A 5,507-nucleotide genomic window follows, 5' to 3' on the forward strand; every position below is an offset into this window, starting at 1 on the left:
GGGACGCCCCCGGAGCCGCCCGCGCGTGCAACGGGGGGCAGTTTCTGTTTGCTCTTGTCGCTTGAACCTTGTATGGCTTCTTTTCTATGGAATGGAGCTGGGGAGTGATCCCTGTTGATCTAAAAAGACATTATTACAACATCGTTTTCTGTGTGAGTGGAGTGTGCGGTGTGAGTGGGGTGTGCGAGTCATGAGGGCACTGTGTTGCAGCGTCGTTTTCTATACATAAACATCTTCTATCTATCTAATCGGATGACAGAGTCGACTGCCTTTTTCTAAAAAAAAAAAGTTATTACGAGCATAGCAAAAGTTGCAATTGCAACGAAAGACCCTTATCTCCAGTTTTGCAAGAAGGTCGTGATATTTTTGGATCATTCTTGAGGACAGCTCTGGGCGCAAAGAGGGAGAGTTTAAGGAGGCTTTGGTGATGAAGTTATTTGCAGCTACTAGTTGACGCGCCTGCAGTCGATTAGGCAATTGCAGACTTTTGTGGTTCGTCTTGCTTATGAATATTTGGACGCACTTTCTCCTTTTGTGTGGATTATGCTTGTGATAAGTACGAGCTGGTATGGCTCTGTGCATTTACGTGATGCAGCAGAGGCGGAAGATCAATAAAATTATTTATTTTCCAAAAAGCAATTCTAAAGACTGTAGTTGTTGAGATGGTGATACCGTATGAGATTCAGAGAACACGCATCACACTGTAGCTTGCAAGCAACTAAACCTCTCTTCTGCATCCAGGATTTTGCAGCAGCAGTTTTCCAACGAGTGCAAGAAACCGCCTCTCAATCCGGTGGGCAACAAGGGCTACCGGTGGTTTCCATGCATGATCCGCTGATATGTTGTATTTTAGGCTGCAATTTGCACAACTTGCTCATACTGTAATTGCATCGATGTGGCTATGACAGCCACTCGCTACGCTCCAAGATGCAGGATTCTCAATCAAAGATAGAGAAACCCATAGGTGGTGGTAGCACACGAAAAGCTAAATACCACGCAAGTTGTTCCTTTTTCAGGGAAAATATGCCATGCAAGTTGGTCGGGGCTTCGTACTTCGCTTTGTTTAGCTACAAGTTGAATGCCAATAAAGTATAGTTCAGAAACAATACTGTATGGTGTATGCTACCCAATTCTTCCTTTTAGAAAACGACTGCTTGCACCGATTCCGGTAATGCGTGCGGCATGATGCACTGGTTTTGGGATTCTTGATTGTAGGTCCTTGCAAACTTTTATGGCACAGAAATTGCAGGATCATTACAAGAAATCCAAGATTCAGTATCACTATCGCCTCTTCTTTTTCTTAAATACTCATATAAGTATTTGGCCATGCATGCGGGTAGCTCTCAATTTGTCTCTGCTCAAAGGTCATCAAAGAGGACTGCATTCGGTTTCTTCCTAAGAAAAGATCTGCATTTGTGATGAAATCACATGCACATTCAGAACACATGGGCATCGTGCAAAAATACGTAACTCAACAGGCAGAAACTGGTTCCCAAGAAAAGAAGTGTCTTAGACATATAGTAAAAAAGAAAAATGACGACGTGGGGATGATAACTTACATGCAAAACAGAAATATGCGTGGATAATCTCCGGCTTCTCAAGCAAGGCAATTGGAGGAGAGAACAGATAGTCTTCAGAGTTGAGAGGGTCATGTGTATCTGAATTCTGAACTGTGATGGCCTAAATACAGGCCCTGTCTTCCACTGTTCCACAATGTGGACAATGGAGAAATTTGCACTGTTCCACAGATAGTCTTCAGAGTTGAGAGGGTCATGTGTATCTGAATTCTGAACTGTGATGGCCTAAATACAGGCCCTGTCTTCCACTGTTCCACAATGTGGACAATGGAGAAATTTGCACTGTTCCACAGATAGTCTTCAGAGTTGAGAGGGTCATGTGTATCTGAATTCTGAACTGTGATGGCCTAAATACAGGCCCTGTCTTCCACTGTTCCACAATGTGGACAATGGAGAAATTTGCTTGAACATCCATCCTCTTGATGTTGATTTTTTTTTCTTTTGGTTTCCAGAGGTCATTACAAGAGTTTTTCTGCCACAGAAATTGCAGAGAGGAAAATGGATCAGCATCAGTGTACCACAATCACCTCTTGTTTCCACTGAAGTACAACTATAACTATTTGGCCATGCGAATAGCTGAAGTCTCTGGCCAAAGATAAACAATAGGACTGTATTTGTTCTCTCACTATAGTCAAAATCAGAAAATCTCCATTATATTTGTTTCGGGATCGCATGCACACATTCAGAAGACATGGGCTTTGTGCAAGATTTTGTTACGCCACAGGCAGAAAACTGATTCCCAGGAAAAGATTTGCAACTGGGATTTCTCCCCTTTTCATTATTTGTTCAACGGAAATACAATGTCTTCCAACCACGGCAACAAAAAGCAATTAACAGAGACAGAAAAGAAGAGAAACATTTTCTGGTAGGAAACCCCGCTATATGGCCTCGGCATCAAGACCATACCACGGGGAAAAAACCTTCCTCTAAAACATCCAGAAGTCCTTAACACAGTTCGCAACAACCAAAAGCAAAAAGAGCACCATTACAAGGAGAAGATATAACGTATACACATGGTAAAATAAGAAAAGAGAGGACGTAGAGGGGATAACTTACGTGCAAAACACAAAGATCCGTGGATCATCTCCTGCTTATGAAGAAATGCACACGGAGGAGAGAATGAGCAATCATCAGAGATGAGAGATGGTTATACGCGTGTAACTGTGATGGTCTAAATACACAGAAGAGGCAACTGAGAAGAGCAAATGAAGAATGCATGACTTGAGTTTGGGTGCTATAAGTAGCAAGGCCAACGTTACAAGTAGAAACCTATGTGCTATATTATTATGCTAGCGCGTTGCAGAAGTGGCAAAACAAGGGTGCCGACAAGTAGGCTGTGGCCTGAAAAGAGCCCATGGTATTGCTTCTTTCGACCATTCTGTGTCTTTTGCGAGTAAAGTATCTTTCCTTTCCAAGGAGCTTCTGAATTTTCAATTCATTAAGCGACCAGCTCCATAGCTCTTTTTTTTTTTTACCGGAGTTCCATACCTCACTTAAACCAAAATGTAATAAAAAAAAGTCACATAGTACCATTCATCAGCAAGACGAGAAAACACTCATGAAATCTAAATGCTTTGTGGAGGAAGTTCTTTTTGACAAGTTTGTGAAGATAACTGATGGAAAAACCTGAAGTGAACACAAACCAACGGTGTGCCCACAAGATCCGAAACCAGTGGCCCACGGACAAAGCAGACAATTCCCACGCGCATGCAAAAGCAAGATTTCCGGCTGCGAAACTGCTAACCGCGGTGCGATCAGCCGGTGCTAACTGCTAAGAGCGGCAAGTGCAGAGGCGTCTGCCGGCAGTCGTCGGGCAGGTGGGCGGCGGAGATCAGAGACGCTCGCCAGGGGCGGAGCGTGTGGCTCGGTCGAGCGTACGACCGCGAAGCCTACCGGATCCGCGGGAAGAGCGCGAGGCTCAATTTCCCGCTCGAACGCTGGAGAAACCTCCCGAGGAACATGGACCTTAACCTGCCTGCCACCCCCGACGACGAGTGATGGTATCTGATAACTAGGTAGACCGCAGGCCGACAAGCCTCCAGCAGGCAACTTGGGGAGGAAAAAGAAAGCATATAAACAATGTTGTAAGAAAGCTAAATAAAGAAGTCATAATTCTATAATACAAACATATAGCTCAAATGAGTTAAAGATTGGGGAGGAAATAAATAATTCATCAATCATACAAAAGCTTCCAGCAGGCAACTTATAAGGAGACATGTTAGAGCAGATCTAGCCAAGACGATATATAGATAATTAGGCTTGTCAAACAGATATTTGAATTATTGTGTCATAAGTGGTAGCACATAGAAACAGCTGGCAAGCAAGCATACATTTTGAATAAATAAATCTAAGATTGTATATACAATAGCAATTCTAACAACTGAGAAGTTTTCTTAGGACATAAGCAACATGCAGAAAAGAGTTGTACGATGTACATTGTCAAAAATGTAAGTGACATAGTTTTCCGTTTCTTCAAATATTATGCGATTGGCTAGTGTTGACGTTAATGCTTGTTGGATGGAACGGTGTAACACTTTGGGGTCACCGGTTGCATGTTGATATAGGTGAGAAAGAGCCCCTCACGAGGCTTATACAGATAGAGTACGTATACGATTGGTGTACTACACCATATCATATGTGTATAGATATTACAACTCTAATACCCCCCCCCCCCCCCTCTTAGGCCTTGTTTGGTGCCAGTGTTTTTGTGAGTTTTGATGGGGGGTTTGAGGGGTGTTTTGGGTGAAAACAACCACCACCCAAAACACTACCCAAAACACTACAAAACCCCTATCTTCCAAAACACTTGTCAAAACACTTGTTTGGCACACTTGTTTTACAAACCAGTGTATTCAAGTGTATTCAACACAAATAGATAAAAATTCGATCTTTTTTTACAGTTTAAACTATATTTGTATCGCAAATAAAAATATGATCTTTAGCACACTACAAGATCATATCTTGCAATCAATACATAAATATGCATTATAGCAACAATAGCATCTGTTCATCACAGCTACAACCATGAAACAAATAGAGAAATTCGAAGTGGATAGGCACATAAATAGAGAAATTCGAAGTGGATAGGCACATAAACCATGAAACAAATAGAGAAATTCGAAGTGGTAGCATCTGTTCAACCTTTTACATAAATATGCATTACAGCAACAGTTAGCTCATAGCCTCAGATTTCATAGTCCATTTTTCGGAGACATGAAACAAATAGAGAAATTCTACAATATGTTGAATAAGGCACCAACTCAGCCCGGGAGAGTCCTCTTAAAAACATGCTTGTTCCCTTCAATATTACAAGAAAATCAGTCCAAGCAACTTGTTTCCTGCCAAATCAGTCCAAGCAACTTGTTTCCTGCCAGGAAACAAGATGTAAACCATCAAATACTAATATACAACCACATGCATTAGCTAGTTGTTTCATGGCTACAGTACTTTGGACTATAACATATATCTGTAGACAAAGATCCCTAGCACAAGAACCACATTAGCCACAGTTTTATATAGAGCATTCAGCAAGTCCACCAAGCACCTGCTAACAATGGAGACATGACAACATTATTGATGCAACATACACGAGTTAAGTGACTGCTACTAACAATCTCATCCTAACAGGCCACCACAAAACGAATAGGCAAGACAAATTTTGAACTAAACGATTATTTGAACTAAACAGGAGCTAGCAAGACAAATTTTGCTCCAGGCCAATAATTTCCACCAAACAGAGAATAGGCAAGACCTAAACATCATTTGCACCAAACACAGAGCTGAAACCAAAAGGCTGGAACCTCACACACAAGTCTCCGCACTTACAAGACTTGTATAATTTCCACCAAACAGAGAATAGGCAAGACCGCATCATCCCCATCGACTAACAATGATCAACATTCAGTTAGCACGAACAAGTTACAGATCCAT

General features: G+C 41.9%; 1 long non-coding RNA gene across 1 annotated transcript; it reads right to left on the reverse strand.

The window, feature by feature from the left end:
• Window positions 1-256: 256 nt before the first annotated feature.
• LOC127296984 (uncharacterized) lies at window positions 257-2,782 on the reverse strand. The gene is made up of 3 exons (XR_007848834.2): window positions 2,634-2,782; window positions 1,560-2,049; window positions 257-1,407 (listed from the first exon to the last, which is right to left on the reverse strand). It is a non-coding gene; the product is annotated as an uncharacterized lncRNA (long non-coding RNA).
• Window positions 2,783-5,507: the final 2,725 nt, after the last annotated feature.

Source organism: Lolium perenne, chromosome 4, assembly GCF_019359855.2.
Source record: "Lolium perenne isolate Kyuss_39 chromosome 4, Kyuss_2.0, whole genome shotgun sequence".
In the NCBI taxonomy this organism is placed as follows: domain Eukaryota; kingdom Viridiplantae; phylum Streptophyta; class Magnoliopsida; order Poales; family Poaceae; genus Lolium; species Lolium perenne.